Source organism: Aethalodelphis obliquidens, unplaced genomic scaffold (assembly GCF_003676395.1).
Source record: "Aethalodelphis obliquidens isolate GAN/ISIS:26980383/991018 unplaced genomic scaffold, ASM367639v1 scaffold60, whole genome shotgun sequence".
In the NCBI taxonomy this organism is placed as follows: domain Eukaryota; kingdom Metazoa; phylum Chordata; class Mammalia; order Artiodactyla; family Delphinidae; genus Aethalodelphis; species Aethalodelphis obliquidens.
In genome coordinates, this window is record NW_020838004.1 from 9,293,279 (window position 1) to 9,317,103 (window position 23,825).

At 35.1% G+C, this 23,825-nt stretch overlaps 1 protein-coding gene across 1 annotated transcript in view; it reads left to right on the forward strand.

Moving 5' to 3' along the window:
- Window positions 1–23,825, forward strand: part of CNTN5 (contactin 5) — a 514,136-nt gene that overhangs the window by 10,545 nt on the left and 479,766 nt on the right. The window contains exons 2-3 of the mRNA XM_027087760.1: window positions 10,788–10,911; window positions 11,040–11,215. The gene's annotated coding sequence lies outside the window, so the exon portion shown is untranslated. The remainder of the gene's footprint in view (window positions 1–10,787; window positions 10,912–11,039; window positions 11,216–23,825) is intronic.

A 23,825-nucleotide genomic window follows, 5' to 3' on the forward strand; every position in this document is an offset into this window, starting at 1 on the left:
GAAGTGATGAAGCTAAAACTGGATAAATATCCTAGAGATTATTAGAATGGAAAGATTATACTTCTAATTCTAAATGTTTAAGGCTCAATAAAACTTAAATAAAGCATTTTCATTCTCCCAAGTATGATTATTTGTAAATGATATTTTTATTCTTTACTTTTCCTGGGAAGTTCATAGATTTCATAGTTATGTCTTGTCTTAAACACCTTTTCATATAAGTAATATAAGGAGATAAAAAATAGTTTGTTAATTATCTATTCCTGTGTAAAAATTACCTCAAAACTTAGCAAATTAAAACAATAATCTTTCATTTTCTCACAGAGACTGTGGGTCTGGAATCTGTGAGTGGTTTAGGTGGGTGGTTCTGGCTTAAGTTCTCTCATGAGATGAAATGTCAGTCAAGCTGTTGATTGTAGCTGCATTCACCTTTGAAGGACTAACTGAAGGAAGTTCCACTTGAAAACACACTCGTGGTTGTTAGTAAACCACAGCCTCTTGTTGATTGTTGGCCAGGCCAGAGATTTCAGTTTGTCTTGTGTGGATCCCTCCATAACCTGAAAAATTGTACTCAGGATATAACAACTGTCTTCCTCTGAGGAAGTGACTGACAATAACATTGGAAGAACAGTTTAAAGAACCCATACATGAAATCAAAGTACATATGACAAGATAACAGAAAATGATAAGAAGTAATCCTTAGAGCTCAGGAAACAAATGGAAGAGACAAAGAAAACCATTAAAGAGTTGAAACCCTAATTATTGGTAATATAAAGGCAACTAGAGCTCAGGAAACAAGTAGGAGAGACAAATAAAACTGTTAAAGAGTTGAAACAATCATTATTGGTAATATAGAAGCAACTGAAAAGATAGGAGCATAGCAAACAAATTAGAAGTCAAACAAATAGGAAAATAATAAAAATATAAAACTTGTTAGAGAGATGATAGAGCAGACAATTTTTTTAAAAAGCCAACATATGTTTAAGTAGTATGAGGAGAATAAAACAAATGAAGAAGAAATATTCCAAAAAAAGAAATTTTTGAGGAGGGAAATAAAGATGGTGGATTAAGAATATGTGGAGCTTACCTCCCCCAACAAATACACAAAAAAGTACATCTATGTGTGGAACTCACTGAAAATGAACTGGAAGCTAGCAAGACTCCGATACAACCAAGGATATAAGAAAGATGCAGATGCAGTTGGGTAGGAAGGGAAGACAAGCAATTGGGTCAAGACCTTTGCCCCTGGAAGGGACTCAGAGGACAAGGGAGATTACACGGGTATACACCCACCCTGGGGAGTGAGCAGCTCAAGCCACAGACTGGGTGTCCCCGTGCTGAAGTCCCACGCAGAGGAGACAAGCCCCCTTGGCTGGTTGGAAGACCTTTGGATCAGATAGAATGTCTGGAAAAGCCTGCACTCCACTTGTGAAGAGTGTGCACATTCTAACTAGCCCCCAAGGCAGAGCAGAGAGGGTCCTGCTCTAGTGGCTGCAGGTTTCCCATGTCTGACCACCTCGTGGTTCATACCACAGCCCAAGTCAAGTAAATGCTCTGACCCCACTTAATCCATGGCACAGTGCAGTGCTGGATCTGGAGCAGCTTGACCGGGGAAAGGACTCTACCATGGGATGCAGAAGCTATCTGGTCCCAGGGCAGAGCCCAGGGAGGGTGGCAGCAGTCATAATAGGCATTTCCTCAGGCAGTGTCCCCAAAGCTGCCTAGATCTCTGACAGTGACTGCTCCACTACAGCTAATCTCCCAACATGTGCTGAGAGTCCATGTGGGTTCTCCCAGCACTGTGAAGTGACTCCACAACAGTGAGAGGGTGATGGGAGAAACAGAGGCAGGGGGCAATGATTGGCTGTGAGAGACAAAGGGAACTTGCACACAAGGTTGCATCTGAGCAGAGCCACATTCGCCTACACAGGCAGCACATGGACCTCTTTTTGCACATGGGCCCCACTTGCTTCAGCACTCCCCTCTTCTAGGGCAAAGGCCCTGGTGTGGGGAGAGAGAAAAATACACACTGAGGGAACAGAGCCACTTTGAACTCGATCCTCAGGGCTTCTGCTCCAGTAACTTGGAATCAGACCCTACCCCTGACAGTGTGGTGATAGCCACTGATCAGAGAGGAGGTCTTGCCTCATACCCAGTGCCACTTTTGCTCCTCCATCTCCAGCTCCACTCCCTACCAAGGTGACAGCTATCAGCACACCTTGAGGAAAGATGTGACTGGAGTCCACTTCAGATCCAGTCATCCTACCAAAGGCATTAGGCATACACAGTCTGCATAGGGAGGTTCCCACATAAGAACAGCACTTCAAGACTGTAGTAGGTAATTATTTCACCTAAATTCATAGAGACAGAGAAAATTAAGTAAAATGAAAAGGTAGAGGAACTATTCTCAATTGAAAGAACAAGAAAATACCCCTGAAAAACAAATAAACAGAAATAATTTACCAGTTAAAGAATTCAAAGTATTAGTAATAAAAATGTTAACTGAATTAGGAAAAATAATTGATGTAACCACTGAACATTTTAACAAGGAACTAGAAAATATAAAAAAGACCCAATCAAAAATAAATAGTTCAGTATATGAAATATAAAACACCTTAGAAGGAATGAATAGCAGACTAAGTGATACAGAATAACAAATAAGTTATCTGGAAGGTAGAATAATGAAAATCACCCAAATAGAACAGGAAAAATAAAAACAAATTTTATAAAATGAAAGCAATTGAAGAGATCTCTGACCCAAATAAACAAAATAGAAATGAAAGATGAGAAATGACAAATGATATCACAGAGATACAAAAAACCACAAGAGAATGCTATGAACAGTTACATGCCCACAAATTGGACAACCTAGAAGAAATGAACAAAGTTTTAGAAAGATACAAACTGCCAAGATGGAATCAAGAAAATCAGACTATTTGAACAGACTGATCACTAACATTGAAACTGAATTTGTAATTTAAAAACTCCCAGCAAACAAAGACCATCAAGGACTGGATGGTTTCACAGGGGAATTCTACAAGACACATAAAGAGGAACTAATACCTATCCTTCTCAAACTATTCCCAAAGCTGAAGAGGATGGAACACTCCAAAATTCGTCATATGAGGTTACAACAACCCTGATACCAAGACCCAATAATAACATTACAAAAAAAGAAAATTATAGGCCAATATGTTTGATGAATATACCTACAAAAATACTCAACAAAATATTAGCAAACTGAATACGATAATATCTAACAGGGATCATACACCATGATCAAGTCACATTTATCCCAGGGACACAGGATGGTTCAACATTTTCAAATCAACTTTTTCTACTCTAATTGCTGTGTTTAAAACTTCCCAAACTATGTTAAATAATAGTGGTGAGAGTGAGCATCCTTGTCTTGTTCCTGATTTTAGAGGAAATGCTTTCAGTTTTTCACCACTGAGAACAATGTTGGCTGTGTGTTTGTCATATATGGCCTTTATTATGTTGAGGTAAGCTACGTCTATCCCTACTTCTGGGAGTTTTTATCATAAATGGGTGTTGAATTTGTCAAAAGCTTTTTCTGCATCTACTGAGATGATCATACAGTTTTTATACTTCAGTTTGTTAATATGGTGTATTACATTGATTGATCTGAATATATTGAAGAATCCTTGAGTTCCTGGGATAAACCCCACTTGATCATGGTGTGTAATCCTTTTAATGTGCTGTTGGATTATGCTTGCTAGTATTTTGTTGAGGATTTTTGCATCTATGTTCATCAGTGATATTGGTCTGTAGTTTTCTTTTTTTTATGACATCTTTGTCTGGTTTTGGTATCAGGGTAATGATGGTCTTGTAGAATGAGTTGGGAGTGTTCCTCCCTCTGCTATATTTTGGAAGAGTTTGAGAAGGATAGGTGCTTGCTCTTCTCTAAATGTTTGATAGAATTCACCTGTGAAGCCATCTGGTCCTGGGCTTTTGTTTGTTGGATGATTTTTAATCACAGTTTCAATTTCAGTGCTTGTGATTTGTCTGTTTATATTTTCTCTTTTTTCCTTGTTCAGTCTCAGAAGATTGTGCTTTTCTAAGAATTTGTCAATTTCTTCCAGGTTGTCCATTTTATTGGCATATAGTTGCATGTAGTAGTCTCTCATGATTCTTTGCATTTCTGCAGTGTCAGTTGTTACTTCTCCTTTTTTCATTTCTAATTCTGTTGATTTGAGTCTTCACCCATTTTCTCTTGATGAGTCTGGCTAGTGGTTTATCAATTTTGTTTATTTTCTTAAATAACCAGCTTTTAGTTTTATTGAAATTTGCTCTTGTTTCCTTCATTTCTTTTTTATTTATTTCTAATCTGATCTTTATGATTTCTTTCTTTCTGCTAACTCTGTTTTTTTTTTTTGTTGTTGTTGTTGTTCTTCTTCTTCTTCTTTCTCTAATTGCTTTAGGTGTAAGGTTAGGTTGTTTATTTGACATGTTTCTTGTTTCTTGAGGTAGGATTGTATTGCTATAAACTTCCCTCTTAGAACTGCTTTTCCTGCATCCCATGGGTTATGGGTCATCATGTTTTCATTGTCATTTGTTTCTAGGTATATCTTTATTCCCTCTTTGGCTTCTTCAATGATCTCTTGGTTATTTAGTAGTGTATTTTTTAGCCTCCATGTGTTTGTATTTTTTACAGTTTTTTCCTGTAATTGATATCTAGTCTCATAGCATTGTTGTTGGAAAAGATACTTGATACAATTTCAATTTTCTTAAATTTACCAAAGCTTGATTTGTGACCCAAGATATGATCTATCCTGGAGAATGTTCCATGATCACTTGAGAAGAAAATGTATTCTGTTGTTTTTGGATGGAATGTACTATAAATATCAATTAAGTCCATCTTGTTTAATGTGTCATTTAAAGCTTGTGTTTCCTTATTTATTTTCATTTTGGATGATCGGTCCATTGGTGAAAGCGGGGTAAGTCCCCTACTATGATTGTGTTACTGTTGATTTCCCCTTTTATGGCTGTTAGCATTTGCCTTATGTATTGAGGTGCTCCTATGTTGGGTGCATAAATATTTATAATTGTTATTGTTATATCTTCTTTTTGGATTGATCCCTTGATCATTATGTAGTGTCCTTCTTTGTCTCTTCTAACAGTCTTTGTTTTAAAGTCTATTTTCTCTGTTATGAGAATTGCTATTCCAGCTTTCTTTTGATTTCCATTTGCAGGGAATATCTTTTTCCACCCCCTCACTTTCAGTCTGTATGTGTCCCTAGGTCTGAAATTGGTCTCTTGTAGACAGCATATATATGGGTCTTGTTTATGTATTCATTCAGCCAGTCTGTGTCTTTTGGTTGGAGCATTTAATCCATTTACATTTAAGGTAATTATCAATATTTATGTTCCTGTTACCCTTTTCTTAATTGTTTTGGTTTATTATTGTGGGTCTTTTCCTTCTCTTGTGTTTCCTGCCTAGATAAGTTCCTTTAGCATTTGTTGTAAAGTTCGTTTGGTGTTGCTGAATTCTCTTAACTTTTGCTTGTCTGTAAAGGTTTTAATTTCTGCATCAAATCCGAATGAGATCCTTGCTGGGTAGAGTAATCTTGGTTGTAGGTTTTTCCCCTTCATTACTTTAAATATGTCCTGCCACTCTTTTCTGGCTTGCAGAGTTTCTGCTGAAAGATCAGCTGTTAACCATATGAGGATTCCCTTGTTTGTTTGTTTTTCCCTTGCTGCTTTTAATATTTTTTCTTTGTATTTAATTTTTGATAGTTTGATTAATATGTGTCTTGGTGTGTTTTTCCTTGGATTTACCCTGTGTGGGACTCTCTGTGCTTCCTGGACTTGACTGACTATTTCCTTTCCCATGTTAGGGAAGTTTTTAACTATAATCTCTTCAAATATTTTTTCAGACCATTTCTTTTTCACTTCTTTTCTGGGATCCCTATAATTCAAATGTTGGTGCATGTAATGTTGTCCCAGAAGTCTTTGAGACTGCTTCAATTCTTTTCATTCTTTTTTCTTTATTCTGCTCTGTGGTAGTTATTTCCTTATCTTCCAGGTCACTTATCCATTCTTCTGCCTCAGTTATTCTGCTATTGATTCCTTCTAGAGAATTTTTAATTTCATTCATTGTGTTGTTCATCATTGTTTCTTTGCTCTTTAGCTCTTCTATGTCTTGTTAAACGTTTCTTGTATTTTCTCCATTCTATTTCCAAGATTTTGGATCATCTTTTCTATCATTACTCTGATTTATTTTTCTGGTAGACTCCCTATTTCCTCTTCAGTTGTTTGCTTTGGTGTGTTTTTACCTTGTTCCTTGATCTGCTATATATTTCTGTGTCTTCTCATTTTGTTTAACTTACTGTGTTTGTGGTATCCTTTTTGCAGGCTGCACGTTCTTAGTTCCCATTGTTTTTGGTGTCTGCCCCAGTGGGTAAGGTTGGTTCAGTGGTTTGTGTAGGCTTCCTCATGGAGGGGATTTGTGCCTGTGTTCTGGTAGGTGGAGCTGGATCTTGTCTTTCTGTGGGCAGGGCTGCATTTGGGGGTGTGTTTTGGGGTGTCTGTGAACTCAGTATGACTTTAGGCAGCCTTTATTCTAATGGATGGGGTTGTGTTCCTGTCTTGCTAGCTGTTTGGCATGGGGCATCCAGCACTGGAGCTTGCTGGCCTTTGGGTGGAGCTGGGTCTTAGTGTTGAGACAGAAATCTCTGGGAGAGCTCTCATCAATTTATATTATGTTGGGCTGGGAGGTCTCTGTTGGTCCAATGTTCTGAAGTCAGCTCTCCCACCTCAGAGGCTCAGGCTTGACACCATGCCAGAGCACCAAAACCCTATCAGATACACAGCTCAGAAGAAAAGTGAGAAAAAATGAAAGAAAAATAAAATTAAATAATTAAAATTTAAAAATAATTAAAATAAAAAAATAGAAAATAAGAAAAAAAGAAGAGAGCAACCAAACCAAAGCACAAATCCACCAACGATAACAAGCACTAAAATCTATACTAAGATAAACATAAAAATCAGAAATAAGTCAGTCACAGACAGCAACCCCCAAGTCTACAGTTGCTCCCAAAGTCCACCGCTTCAATTCTGGGTTGATTTGTTGTCTATTCAGGTATTCCACAGATGCAGGGTATACCAAGTTGATTGTGGGGATTTAATCCGCTGCTCCTGAGGCACGGAGAAATTTCCCTTTCTCTTCCTTGTTCACACAGCCCCTGGGGTTCAGATTTGTTTTTTGCCCCACCTCTCGTGTAGCTTGCCCCCAGGCTTCAGTTCCTGTTAAAGCAGAGGCTGATTAGGGCATTGTTGCTAATTCAGGCCAAGGGGAAGGGAGGCGAACGGTAGTTAAAAATAGAATGTGGGGCGAGACTGCAGCAGCAGAAGCTGGCGTGACATTGCAACAGCCTGATGCATGCCATGTGTTCTCCCAGGGAAGTTGTCCCTGGGTCACAGGACCCTGGCAATGGCGGGCTGCACAGGCCCCTGGGAGGTTGTAGCTAGTTACCTGTGCTTGCACCCAGGATTCTTGGTGGCTTCAGCAGCAGCATTAGCGTTTCATGCCCTTCTCTGTTGTCTGAGTTGATAGCCGTGGCTCACTCCTGTCTCTGGCGCTCATTTAGGTGGTCCCCTGCCTTCTGTGGGCAGACAGGGAAGGAATCCCCTCTCCTTGCTCACCCTGAAACAATGGTCTCTTGCCCCATAGGCAGGTCCAGAGATTTTCCCGGACTCCCTCCTGGCTAGCTGTGGAGCACTAGCCCCCTTCAGGCTGTGTTCACACAGCCAACCCTAGTCCTCTCCCTGGGGTCTGAACTCCAAAGCCCGAGCCTCAGCTCCCAGCCCCCACTCACCTTGGCGGGTGAGCAGACAAACCTCTCAGGCTGGTGAATGCTGGTCAGCACCATTCCTCTGTGCGGGAATCTCTCTGCTTTGCCCTCTGCACCCCTCTTGCTGCGCTATCCTCCGTGGCTCCAAAGCTTCCCCCACACCCACCCCCTGTCTCTGTCAGTGAAGGGGCTTCCTAGTATGTGGAAACTTTTCCTCCTTCACAACTCCCTCCTAGAGGTGCAGGTCCCATCCTTTTTATTTTGTCTCTGTTTTTTCTTTTTTCTTTTACCCTACCCAGGTATGTGGAGATTTTCTTGCCTTTTGGGAAGTCTGCAGTCTTTTGCCAGCATTCAGTAGGTGTTCTGTAGTAGTTGTTCCACATGTAGATGTATTTTTGATGTATTTGTAGGGAAGAAGGTGATCTCCACGTCTTACTCCTCTGCCATCTTAAGGTCTCCTGCAATGCATCATTTTTATCAATAGATGGAGTCTACTACTACAGGTGTATGTATCAAATTGTCTGAGTTTGTCTATAATAATACCTTGTTGGTTTGGAATTTTAAAAACGAATCCCTTCAGAGATAGAATCATCTTTGATTACTCTTTGCTGGGGACTGGAAAGCTCTACAGAGACCCAGGCTCTTCCACCCCTTACAGTGAACTTTATTTCTAAGAGAAAACCAAGAGAAAGAGGAAGGAGAGAGAGAGACAGAGACAGAGAGAGAGAGAGAGAGACAGAGAGAGAGAGAGAGAGAGAGAGAGAGGAAGAGGGCTCACTGAGTCACTAAGATGCTTTTGAAGTGACAATGAACAAAGATATCTAACAGAGCACAGGCAGTCAGAATACATGTTTTTCAGACTAGTCCCTTATTTTCCAGTCTGTGATTTACCAGTTCTTAACTCTTTGCTTTTCCCCAGTCTGGGAAGCCTTTATTTCTCTTGTCCTGTTTTGACAATTTTCAGAATATAAGATTTGGAACCATAGAAACCTAGTTAAAATCAACTATTTACTATGTGGCTAATTTTGTGGAAGTCTCCTCTCAGAACCTCAGCATTTTCAACTTTGAATTACAAATAATAATAAAACTCAACTCAGATAATTAAATAATAATATATGAAAGTGTTTGTAAATGTTGTTTAAATGTATAATAATTATTATTATAAATAATAGTAATAGTAGTAGTAGCAATAGTGGTAGTGGTAATCAGGTTCTATATTCCAAAGCCCTGGATTTGTGTCCCAAAGTTATCATTTATTTACTATACAAATTTACTTAATTGATTTCAGCCTCAGTTTGTCTTCTACAAAATGGAAAATTAAATAGATAACTAAGAGATACCTACCATATAGCACGGGGAATTCTACTCAATATTCTGTAATGGCTTATATGGGAAAAAAAATCTAAAAAAGAGTGGATATATGTATATGTATAACTGATTCACTCTGCTGTACACCTGAAACTAACATAACATTGTAAATCAACAATACTGCAATAAAAATTAATTAAAAAATAAAGGGCACTACTGCTAAAAAGAAAAATTAAAAATCACTGCTCTATAAAAGAAATAAAAATAAAACGAGGAAATTAATTCTAGTCACATTGCTGTTATGAGTGTTACATGATATATTGCATATAAATTATTCAGTATAATGTCTGACATACAGTAATTATAACACAAGTAAACTTTAGTTATTATTCTTATTAATTATAATTTACTGAGTACTTGTGACATACTAAGTATTTACAAATCGATACTCATAATACTCATAATAATATTGTAAGGAGACACTGTTATCCACAATTAATAAATGAAGCAGCAAAGGGTAAAAGTAGTTGGCTCAAGGCTAGAAAATGATGGTACTAGAATTTAAACCCAAGTGTCTGACTCTAAAGCTCAAGAATTTTAAAATATATATATAAATATAAGATATATTTATTAAAAGTTAATCTTATGCATTATAGATATTTATAATATTAATTTAAATAATTGTATTTTAATGAGTAAAGACCAGAAGGAATTCTTTTTTCATGACTTGATTGTGCAGTTTAATTCTAACTGAGATTTTGACAAGGTTTCATGTGCTTTTCTGAATTTTAAAAAATTCATTATGATGCAACAACATGCAGTATAATATTTTGACAATAATTTACTCAAGTTATTTATTTATCAAATCACTTATTTTCCTCTTTTAAAATAAAACTTTAAGTAACAGCAATACAATTTGGTATACAATAATACATTTTAGTTATTTTCATATAATTTTTTTTGGTTGTAGCTAAGGAAAAAGCTGCCTTCCTTTTTATGCCTCTTCTTTTCTGATTTCCTTATTCACTTTATCTACCAGCTGGTAAACATTTAATTGTATATAGTTTTGTCATCTTTATTCAATTATTTGACTTATTTTGAGGACATGTCTCATTTATTCCATGAGAATGTGTGTACTTGCATTACATCATTTTCCCCTTACAATCCAGCATCATTAAGCACTAAAAGTCCTTGATTGAATGAGTGAAGAAAGGAATATGTGAAAAATGCATGAGGACGAACATTTTCATGTCTGTAGTACCCAAGTAGTAACACTATATTAGTTCATGATTTTCCTTTATCAAATATTATTTTTAACATTCTAAGACTTTTACAAAATTTGGGTATTTTAAAATAATGTTTTTGTTTAATGTTATTCTCCTTAGCTCCTCTTTTGGTGAATTCAAAGATATATATTTTAAAATGTACAACATCTATGTTTGAGATGTGTTTTTTCATTTCATATATCATATTTTTAAAAGCAGTCTTGGTCAATGACAGAAAAAATCCATTTAGGTCTCTGCAATTTTCTAAAACAATGTAATTTGCTAGCTATACCTGTCTTTGGTAATATGCCTGTTTATTATGAGGAAAGTGCAAGAATTTTGAGTAGGAACATAGTGGAGAAAAAATATTTCGAGAAATTTCGTTTCCTTTTGGTTCTTACAGAAAGTGTAGACTACGGGCCAGTGTTTGTGCAAGAACCAGATGATATAATTTTCCCGACGGATTCTGATGAAAAGAAACTAGCACTGAATTGTGAAGCTCGTGGCAGCCCAGTTCCCAATTACAGGTAGAAATTCAATGTTAATCATTTTTCTTAAGTCTTAAAAATTCCTTTCAATGAGATTCTGACACTCCCTGGGAGTATTATAATGTCTCAAGTAATTTTTATGTACTTGTCTTCTGATTTTTCCTAAGATGGCTTCGAAATGGAACAGAAATAGATTTGGAAAGTGATTATCGCTACAGTTTGATAGATGGGGCCTTCATTATAAGCAATCCAAGTGAAGCAAAGGATTCTGGCCATTATCAGTGTTTGGCAGCCAACACGTTTGGAAGTATTCTTAGTAGAGAAGCTGTACTTCAGTTTGCCTGTGAGTAAAGTATTGCTCTTTCCACATATACATATATATAGTGTGTTTGTGTAAATATATATACATATACATATATATAAAACTTTAAAGTTTAGTGAGGCAATAGCTTATGACTTCAACTTTTAAAATCATGGTATAAACTGGTAACGATTAGAAGTATGAAAACAATGTGTTTCTTCCTGAGATATTTTCAAATTCCCTGAAATGTTTGCCCTCTTCACATAAATAGTAGTCTGGGGAGGTTAAAAATTCTGTTCATAAAAGCAGATAAAGTTTTAGAATTGAAATATCCTTTGAAATCTAGTAAGAAATAGATTTTTAAGTTTTTCTCTCTGCTTTAAAATATACACTTAACTGCTTTTATTCTTCCACTGTCTATTATAGTCACTATTTGCTATAGATTCTTCTGTACATAAGATAGCATACACTAAAAATTCTGCTTGTAGTCAGGTAACCAAAGAAATGCCTCTGAAATGCTAATCTCTCAGATTCTGATTATAACTTCCCTCCCAAGTGTCCCAGGTTTTTTTATTAGAAAAAAGACACCACATGTAATCATTCATGTATACTAGAATATATACATTTAAAAAAAATAGATCATATATCTAATTAACTAACTGTAGAGATTTCTTAAAACTCTTGAAATCATTTCATTTATGATGGGGTCTTACACCAAATTAAGGATAGGCTACTGGGTGAGATCATTTCTTAGTAAGTAATCCTACTTGAATTAAATTCTTGAGGATTATAATCTCTAAGAAATAGAAGGGCCAGTGAACTTTGTGCTAATAATTCATATGTAACTATAATGGCTATGTAATTTGTCACAAAAAGAATTTTTAAGTTAAAATTACACCCTGAAGAATGGAATAATTGATTTTTGTCTGTATAATCTTCATGTATTATGTCTAATTAACCCCAAACCCAGACACCCTATTAAAGGAGTGTGAAGGAGAAAAGGAAAGAATAAAGGAATGATAATGGATTCAGTTTCGAGAACATCGAGTTAGGTATTAGAAAAATCAAAATATTATCTTTTAAAGTATAATTGGCTAAGGAGTTTAGCCTGGTACTTTACATACACCAAATATACCAAGATAGGGACCTAATTATACTCCTTTTGTTTTTGAAAATATTATGTGGTGTATCACAGAACCTAATACTTTTCAGTATGTACATTGAAAAAATCCTAATAAACCAAATAAACAACCCTCCTAATTGCTCCTCTCTTCAATAGAGCAGTCTTTTCAAGACAGATACAGCAAATCCAGAAAACACGATGTACTAGTATTAGTGGCTTATACCTTTCTCTTTGGTCTATACTCTCTAACACAAGTACGCTAATTCTCAATAGCCTGTAGATCAGTTGTTTTTCTCCCAAATCAACAGTGGTGGCAAAATATGCAAAGTTTTCTGTATTATTCAGAACAGAAATCTATTTACTGAAAGATCCTAGATGTCTATATGATTGTGCCTTTCTAGATTTTTGCAAAGACCTGTCACAGCTATCAAATAGTCAATTCCACCTACCGTGAGCAAGTTGGCACCAGCATTTACAGTTCAATGACTAGGCAAGGGAAGCTTTATCTCTCAATCAACCTACCTACCTACTTAATTATCTTATCTATTCCACATCAAGCTGTCCTGAACTTAATTTAGAGCAATATTTGCTTTATTTTTAACTTAAATGTATGGGTAGACAGACATATTCAATCATTGGTAGTGTCTTATTACTCTGCCTTACCCCAACCCCACCCCACCTGACTCACTGCTGTGTTCTGGAGGCCATACGTATGCATAAGAGCCTGTAAGATGCCTGGTTGAAGCAGTCAGTCACTTACATAGGGAAGGCCACTTCTGCCTCAAAATTGCTCCCCTAGATTCCATTATGTCTGTGTTGATGATATAAAAATTAAGTCTGTTAGGCTTAGTTTTATTTTTTGCCAGGTGATATTTGGGAAAAAAATGCAAATACAGGTGATAGAGAAGATAGGATGAAGACAATCAATTTGCTTTCTAGTATACCTGGGTGCGAGCATGGGTGCTAGGAGTCACCCATGCTCTAGGAATCAGGGTATTTTTATGATTAGGGGGAGAAAATGAGGTAGGATGCTGGGGAGAAAGAAAAGAAGGGGCTTCTGAAAGGAAGTGAGAGCATACAAATGTAAAGCAAGACTACAAACTTGGTGGCAACTTTCCTTTACATCATGATTTTCTATGACCAGCCTCCGAGATAGAGAATGAACTCACTATTTGTTGTTCATAGAATGTCTAAAGGACTTTTGTGGCTACAGGAACTCTGATTACTTTTTATACATTTTGAAGCTGAAATCATTAACTATCTATATCCATCAGCCACTATTTATGCAAAAATTTAAATATGTATTACATAACTAATATTTCAAAACAAGTATATTTAGTAAGTTTAGATAATTATTAAAAGAGATTAAATTAAATATTTAAATCTAATACAAGTCTGTTCAATGTTTTAAATGTTATATAATTAGACAAAATTACAAATTACCAAAATGATTACAAACTTATGAACTCAGTTTACAGTTATTTTATTATATAAATATTTTTACCTTTATATCTTAATTTTATCATGTATTACACAATAATTTTATCAGCTATGGTTTTCTACATTGTGTAGTGCAATTGTGATCTAAAATCAAATAGAAAGGAGGATCATATTACCTAATCCAGAGTAGTTTCTGAGTTATCAACCAATTGAATTCAGGTTGCTCCTTTCAAAGTGAGACTGTTAACAGACTTGACCTCTTTTATAATTTGAACATTATTTTTGTTATATAAATAATACTTTAAATAATAATACTTTAAATAATAATAATAATACTTTAAATCTATAGCTTTTACATAGGTTTTCACCTTTTGAAATATGACATATTTGCCTAAAATAATGTGATTTTAAGACTTAATTGGACAATGTTAAATAGGCATTAAATGTGTCTTCCCTGATTATATTCATAGAAAAAAGTACTGATCTATATTTTATAAATAGGTACATATTTAAATGAAGAATCAAGATATTCATATACTAACAATTCCATACTTATTAAAAGTAATAAAATATAAATATATCCTACTAGAATTATCTTCCTTTTGTATGAAATTATATATATTATATACACACATGCATCATATTAAACGTTCCAATTTTGAGTATCATTAAAGTTGCATGAGATTTTGCAGATTTACCTTATTCATATACATATATAAATTGTCACAATTTGACTATTGGGAATCCCTGAATGTTAGCTTCTTTGTCCTCTTATTAACCAGAAATATATTTTAAAATATTCTAGCTTTCCTCCAATAACATCTTGATCTTGTGTCCACCCCCCATGTAGATTCAGCTACATTTCGTTGACCGTAATGCATAATGTTATTTATAGAGACTAAAATCTAGGTGTTAGAGGTGCATATAAGATTGATCCAAATAAGTTCTGGTGCTGAGGAGGATGACATTATTGCCAAACCAGTTTAGTAAAAAAAAGATTTTTAAAAACAAAAACTTTTAGGGTCTCAAGTTCATATAAGTAGTTTATATTTATTTAATGCTTACTTCTATGGCAGACAACGTTCTAAGTGTTTTAAAATATGTTAACTCATTTCATCCTCATAACCAACCTATGAAGTATTATGCTGTTAAATGTAAACACATTTTACAGATGACACCTCTTATTTAACTCTAATAGTACTCAGTCTTTTCCTTATATAAATATGTATTATATTCATTTTATGGCATACCCATTTTGTTTTAATTCCTTTCTCAAACAATAATTATATTGTAATGTTTCAAAAAAATCTTTTTATGTTTGCTTCATCAACCATCATTTTATAATCAATATATTAATACCTATGTGTAAAACAAAAATAAATACTGGGATAAAAAATAAGTATATAATCATTCTGCATTTATTCTCATTGTTTAAATTAGTTAATAAATCACTTGCTTAATTTTCCTTATGGAAATTTAAGAGCTTAAGACACATTAAGTCTCCTTCTAGATCTAGAATTTGGGGATTTATAGTACTTTTGGTATGTAATTTTTTTTTTCTTACCATATTTTCTCTTTTATTTTTAATAAATGTATTTATTTTTTATTTTTGGCTGTGTTGGGTCTTCATTTCTGTGCGCGGGCTTTCTCTAGTTGCGGCGAGCGGGGGCCACTCTTCATCGCGGTGCGCGGGCCTCTCACTATCGCGGCCTCTCTTGTTGTGGAGCACAGGCTCCAGACGCTCAGGCTCCAGACGCGCAGGCTCAGTAGTGGTGACTCACGTTTCTAGTTGCTCCGCAGCATGTGGGATCTTCCAAGACCAGGGCTCGAACCCGTGTCCCCTGCACTGGCAGGCAGATTCTCAACCACTGCGCCACCAGGGAAGTCCATATTTTCTCTTTTATTATACCTTTTTCTCTTAATTTAAAAAATTTATTAGACAATCTATAGTTAGGACCTGGAAAACTACATTTTCTAAATAATCTTGAGACAGGACATGGATGACTGTGGCTGTTATCAAAAACTGAAACTATCATCGTAGATCCTGGCTTTTGAAGAGAATGGTGATTAGGAAATGAGTGTTGGCACTTTTACCTGCTGATGTAGCAATAATAAAGGACATATCTAATGTATACTAAGTGTAAAACAAATTTAGTTTCTTTAAAGTTTTGTTCCTATTCACTTGTCACTCAACATATCAAGTGTATATTTATATAATAATTATTGTAATTTACTAATATATTTGACGTTAACCTCATTCCAAAGATGATTTATTTGACTTGCCATATAAAATCATATACCATAAAGGATAAATATGTAAATTAGTAAATACAACACCAGGAAAAATGTACATTTCTCCATAAGAGGTCAAGATAGTATAAGCCATATGTCTCATAATTATTATGGTCAAGACACAAATATTTCCTTGGGACTCCCAGTAGTCAGAGAAAAAGGAGAAATACAAACATTTAAAGGATGTTTGTTTGAGAAAAAAATTTTTTCTTGACATTTAATTCTCATAGAAATTTCTCACCTTAGGCTTTATATAGAGATTTTAACATCTCTACATCAACTCAATAGCACGTTTAATTAGCCTGACTTAAAACCAAACCAAATTTTAAAATGTAACTAGAATTTAATCATGAAGCTATTCACTTTGTTCATTTAAAAATCTTTTTTTTTTTTAAATTTTGATTTGAGCAGCTAATGGATTTGAGCAGCTGCTGCTCCTTTTAACCCACCTCTCACATGTATAAATGTCTACCCATGAGGATCTTTCAATTTAAGCTCTTCCTAAATGAATATTTATAAACATGGCTCAGCTTAGTTAATGTTAATAATATACATTAGCATTAATAAATATATATCTCATAAGGGTGTAGTAAAAATTAATGAGGTGGAGAAGTCATGTCTGTGAACTGATTTTTAAGTTCAGAAAGACATAAATAAACACAAAGTTGGAGTATTATTGCTAGTAATGATTGTTACTGATTATCAATAAGATTATTTTTGACAGAGTGTATTTTACTCCTGTAGCTTATGTTCATCATGAGTATAATTTCCTCACCTAGTATAGTGATTTTTCTTCAGTGACAAGCAAGAATACACCATAAAAAACTTTGTCACTCTATTAGCTTATTACCATGCTGATGAGAATTTTGAATTGATAATGTGACACTACACACTTCTCAAACATCCTTCAGAAAGCTAAGGCTCATAACAGTTTCTCCAAAGTTTGGATTTTTAGAAATAATTCATACCAGCAAGTCAAACATAAAATGAATCAAGAATAAAATCTCCTTATGCTGTCTCTTGCTTCAAAAAGATCTTTATATGCCATCCAGTAAATTGATAGTTCATATCTAAATTCAAATATATTGCTTTTCAGGGCATTTAACATGATGTAGATCCAGAATATTCCATTAGTTTTCCTTGAAGCAGTTGATTAAAATAACCCCCTTAACTCTTTGAGAGATTATATGAGTTTTGTAGACTTTGTATTTAAGCAGTTTAAATCAACCTTTCATTTTCATATAAAACTCAAAAATTATTTCTCTAGTTTTTTCTTAACTTTTTCCCCTAAAGTAAAATTGATCCTAGACTTTAAAATCACATTTTACTAGCATTTAACATCTAATGAAATTATTTGAATAGTTACTAACTCTACAGTATATTCGAAGCTTTATCCCATTAGTCTATGAAGTTTAGTTCATAATAAATTTATTAAATTATTTGAATATTAACCTGAATGAGTCACTCTGGCATGGATGATTTTACTAATTATAAAATTATCTGATTTTATTACAGGAGAAGTTATTAGTTTGTAATTTTGTCTTCTATAAACAAAGTAACACTGTTTTACTTTTATAAAACCATTACTCAAAGAATACGGTTTAAGTTTTCCTTTAAAATGACAATTATTCTGATCATAATAGATATGGTGTCTGTACCATATACCCCTTGGGTATGGTACCATATGACCCCTTGACAAACTATAGTATGAATTCTTTGACTGAGATCACAGAAAAAAATTTTAATTAAAAATAGTTTCACATCCTGCCGACTACACCACCCTCTGCTTATGGTGATCCATAGGCACTTCCCTGGGGGACCAGTGGTTGAGCCTTTGTCTTCCAATGCAGGGGGTGCAGGTTCGATCCCTGGTCAGGGAGCTAAGATCCTACATGCTTTGTGGCCAAAAATCCAAAACATAAAACAGAAGCAATATTGTAACAAATTTGATAAAGACTTTAAAAATGGTCCACATCAAAAAAAATCTAAAAATATATAATTTTATGCTTTAAAGGAAAGTTATGAGTGAATCAAAGTGGAAATCTGTGGCCGATTGTCCTCAAATAATTAATTCTTAATTTTATTTAAAAATTTGCAAGAGTTGTGTTTATTAAAGTTCATCCAAACACATATTTTCATTATTTATGGAAATCATGAATAACTCTGGCCACATGTGAGAGATACAGTGAAATGGCTTGACGTCGGGTACAAGAGCTCCTCTCAGTGATCTCAGTGCTCTGCTTCTAGTTTTTAGAAATTCAGAAAGGCAGTTATTCACTCACATTGTGTGAAGTAACCCAGAAAGACCAGGTTCAGGGAGCATATAAATCCTCTGACCCTTAATGCCCAAGCCCATTTACCTAATTCATTGTTCCCTAATCCTTAGCAGAGTGTCTTCAGAGATCTTTTCCCAGCACAAAAAATCCATGGCATGAAAGTACAATGGAATTTAAATCTCACTACTAGTGCCGCTTTTACTTGATAAAATAGCAGTTCCATCTCAGGACATTCTATAGTCCTGAAGAATAGAGAGATACTAATATACAACAAGAAGCATAAACAAAGGGGCAGATATGAGTCTTTTCTAAATTTATTTCACTCCAAAAAATCTTTTATTGAGGGACAAGTCCAAGTGAATATGTATTACACAGTCTAGCGTTCTCGTAACCTCATTGCCATTTCCACACATGGCTACTCTTCATGTATAACAATAGATGGATGGATAGATACATAGACAAATAGAGATGTGGATGTATAGATTTGTATATGTATGTATGTATATGTCTGTCTGTATGTATGTACATAAATTTAATAACACTAACACAGGAATAAGCAGCAATAGCTATTGAACGCTTAAAAGCCAGGCAAACTGTTAAATGCATTTAATGCATTATCACCCTCTTTCATCTTCCTATCAACCTTATGAGGGAAGTTCTATTTTTGACCTAATTTATAAATGAAAAAAAGTGAAGCTCAGGAATGTCAAGTTATTCTCCCAAAGTCACACAGCTAGTAAAAAATAGAACAGCAGCTCCAATTCATATCTAACTTCAAATTTCATACTTATAATCTACCTTGTTCTACTCTACACTGTACTTAACCATACAGTTTTTGTTCAGCATATCTGTAGTTGTTTTACTCATAGAGCATTTACTCAATCTCTACTCTCTCGGGCATTGTTCTAGAAGTCAAGGAGCCCATAATGAGTATCTCCCCTTGACCTACAAGAAAAATTGCCTACTTGGAACTCCTGCCCATCCTTAACATCTCCCTTCTCCACCCTACCCGAGCCCCACTAAAATACCTCTGTATTGTTTTCTGAAATGATATAAAACACAATTATGACCATATTGCCCCTGCATAAATCCCTGATATTTTACCATAATTAAACAGAAGTTTGTAACTTACCCTTTAAGTACATAAAGGGCAGAGAGAATCAGGGCGTTGCTCTGGAAATGTGTATGCAGACAACTCTGTAGGAAAAGCCAAATTAAGAGGTCATTTTGATAACCTAGGTAAAAAGGATTTGAAGGCCCTGATGTATTGGATATGATAGATATCTGTAGGATGCTCCAAAATGAATGAGAATTTGCAAATGGCTGAATAGAAAGGGGTGGAAATGTAAAAAATATGGAGGAGTTAAAATATCAAAATTCTGAGCTTTGATCAATTCAATTGAGCAATAATAAAGTCACACAGAGAAGAGGAACCAGTTTCTGGCAGAATAAAGTGATTTCAGATGAGCTAGTTTTATTCTGATTTTCAGAAGAAAATACCCAACATTGAAAAATATTAGTTAACCCTCAGGAAAGGCAGGCAGGAACAGAACATATTGAATGAAACCATAGGGATGGTTCATCAAGAGAAATTATATTAGGAAGAAAACAGGACTAAGGATTAACCTTTAGGATTATACACATTTCTCTGATAGATAGTGAAAGATAGAAAGAAAGGAGTTAGTAAAGAAGATAAGAAAAGAATGATCTGAGAGGTGCAGCAGAAACCAATAAAATAGAGTAAAATAGAACTGATATTCAGAATTTTAAGGTAGGAACTGTCATTCATGTCAAATGTTGTAACACTCAGAAAAGACCTTAGGATTTTGAGTCTTTTAAAAATCAATTTTAGTAAAGATCGAGACAGAAATCAGAATTGAAGGCATTTAAGTATAAGATATTATAGTGGGTTATGATTTTGACCGTAACAGTAATGAGGATGTTTAACAGAGTTTTGCTGACATGACGTGATAGTGAAACATAGTGTTATTTGGTAGTAGAAAGAAGGGAGTCAGTGTAGAGGAAGATGCTGAAAATACAAAATAGAGAGTGTCTAATTAGTGAAACGAATTTCTGCTTTCCAACTAAGGCATAGGTTTCCTTTAGATTTTAATTTTCTTCTAGGGAAATATTATGCCACACAGAAGATACTCAATGTTGTAAATGTATGTGGGACTAGAAAAAAACTTTTTTTTTTTTTCAATAAAACACAACTATTATCTCAAGAGAAATAGAAACAACTTTACTACCATCATAACTTTGTAACACTCAGTGGAAGAACCACATGGTAGTTAGGTTTAACTGGTATTTTTCCCATTCCCAAAGAATGTAAAGAAGAGGAACTAAGCATATAATCCCTAAGCAAGACCAAATAATTAGCTGTGTGCTGCTCAGAAGGGCTCTGCACCTGTGAGTTCATGGTCCTGGTTTCTATATGAGCTTTCTGCAGTGTTTTTATGTCTTTTTTCTTTTTTGTTTTTAGTCAAAATTTAGTAGTTTGGGAAAATTATGGAAGCCCACATGGGTTTCTCATTATAAATCCTAACAGGCCTACTTGCGTATCTGAAACAAGAGTTTTTTAAACTAAAAGCCTCTTCAACTTATTGCAATAAAGTCTTGTTCAACTGTAAATGATGCTGTATGATCTGTGTTGGAGCTCATATTAAAGTATGATAAGCATCTTCCACAACTTTGTTTAGGATATCCTTACACATTGGACATTTAAGCTAGTCTGTAAGTTTGATAAGATTGTATCTCTGAGGTATGTTTATTGGGCTTACAGTCTAAGTTTACACTAAAGTGGGATGAGGATGATTTTTCTATGCCAAGGTTATGTTCTGTCCATTCTGTGGGACTTAAGGGCCAAGCACAGAGTTTTTTGGGTCATGGGAATCACTTCATAAACCATTAAGCCTATCTCTATGGACATATATGTATGTATGTATTTATTTGCCTTTCTTTTAAAAAAATTTTAAAATTTCATTTATTTTTGAATTTAAGGTACAATTGATGTATAATATTATATTAGTTTCAAGTGTACAACATGATTCAAAATTTGTATATGTTGTATACTTATTGGTCACCCCAATAAGTCTAGTTAACCTCTGTCACCTTACATACTTGCAAAAAGCCTTTTTTTGTGTGATGAGAATCTTTAAGATCTACTCTCTTAGCAACTTTCAAATATTCAATAAGCTATTATTAACTATAGTCACCATGCTGTACATTACATGCCCATGACTTATTTATTTTATAACTGGAAGTTTGTACCTTTTGACCCCCTTTTCCCATTTCACCTATCCCTCACCTTCTGCCTTTGGCAACCACCAATCTGTTCTCTGTATCTGTGAGCTCAGTTTTTGTTTAAAATTCCATATATAAGTGGCATAATAAGCTATTTGTCTTTCCCTGGCTGACTTATTTCATTTAGCACAATGCCCTCAGAGTCCATCCATGTTGTCACAAATGGCAAGACTTCATTAATTTTTATGGCTGAATAATATTCCATTATATATGTACATCATATTTTCTTTATTCATTCTTCCATCAGTGGACAGTTAGGTTGCTTCCATGTCTTGGCTACTGTAAATAATCCTACAATGAACATAGAAGTGCAGATACCTTTTCGGGTTAGTGTTTTTATTTTCTTCAGGTAAATATTAGAAGTGGAATTGCTGGATTATATGATAGTTCTATTTCAGTTTTATTGAGGGCACGTCACACTATTTTCCATAGTGACTACACCAATTTACATTCCCACCAGCAAGGCATTAGTGTTTCCTTTCCTCCACATCCTTGCCAATACTTGTTAGTTCTTATCCTTTTGATAATAACCATTCTAACAGTTGAGAGGTGATATCTTATTGTGCTTTGGATTTGCATTTCCCTGATGATTAGTGATGTTGAGCATCCTTTTATGTCTCTGTTGGCCATCTGTATGTCTTTGAGAAAATGTCTATTCAGATCTGTCCATTGTTCAATTGGATTGTTTGGGATTATTTCGCTATTGAGTTGTATGGGTTTGTGTATATTTTCAATATTAACCCCTTATCAGATATATGATTTGCAAATATTTTCCCTTATTCAGTAGGTTGCCTTTTCATTTTGTTGATTGTTTCCTTTGATGTGCAGAAGTTTTTTAGTTTGATGTAGTGTCACTCTTCATTTTTGCTTTTGTTGCATTTGCTTCTGGTATCAGATTCAAAAAATCATGACCAAAACTGATGTCAAGGAGCATAGTGTTTATGTTTTCTTCTAGGATTTTTCATGGTGTCAGGTCTTATATTCAAGTCTTTAATCCATTTGGAGTTAGTTGTTGTGAATGGTATATGATAGTGGTCCAGTTTCATTCTTTTGCAAGTAGCTGTCCAGTTTTCCCACCACCATTTATTGAAGATACTGTCCTTTCCCCATTGTACATTCTTGACTCCTTTGTCATAAATGAATTGACCATATATGTCTGGGTTCATTTCTGGGCTCTCTCTTGTGTTCCATTGATCTATGTGTCTCATTTTATGCTGACATTTTCATGTTTAGACAAAAAGTTACTATTCTTTATTTTCTTCACTTTTCCTCCTACCCTCCTAACACTAATATGATAAGCCTGCCCTTCTTCTTAAAACGCTTAAAGTCTTCCCATCCATTCTAGAATAAAGTGCAAACTCCTACAAATGACTACAAGGCCATTTATTATTTAGATTCTGCCTGCTTTTCCAGCTTTCTTTCTAATTCTCAGGCTATACTAAACTATATACAGTGTTCAAAACATTTTATTCTTGTTCATGATATCATATTTTTACTTGTGATATTCACCTTGACTTCTGGGCTATTGTTCAATCACCTCTCTCTCTCTCACTCTCTTTCTCTCTCTCTCTCTCTCACATATGTTCCTTCTTGTATTTGTTTCTTGATACATTGCATGGCAACTATTGCTGACAATCATCTTTGGTTCCCAAAAGCCATTCCAAACTTGAGCACACCATTGATTCTACAGGACTGTGAATTCATTGAGGGCAGATTTCATGCCTCATTCATTTTTTTAGATTAATACCCAACTGCTAACATGCAATTTCATAGTCAACACTCAGAGAATGTTTGTCAAATGAGTAAGGGAATTAATGAACACCCTCCAGCACCACAGTGGCCGTTACCCTCAAAAAGAATCCCCTCCTGGGCTTCCCTGGTGGCGCAGTGGTTAAGAATCAGCCTGCCAATGCAGGGTACACGGGTTTCAGCCCTGGTCTGGGAAGATCCCACATGCCGCGGAGCAACTAAGCCCGTGAGGCACAACTACTGAGCCTGCACGTGTAGAGCCTGTGCTCCACAACACGAGAAGCCACGACAATGAGAAGCCTGCACACGCGAAGAAGAGTAGGCTCCGCTTGCCGCAACTAGAGAAAGCCCACGCACAGAAACAAAAACCCAACACAGACAAAAATAAATAAATAAATTTATTTTAAAAAATTAAAAAAAAAAGAATCCCCTTCTGAGACTATAAGAATAATTATTTCTTAGGAGATAC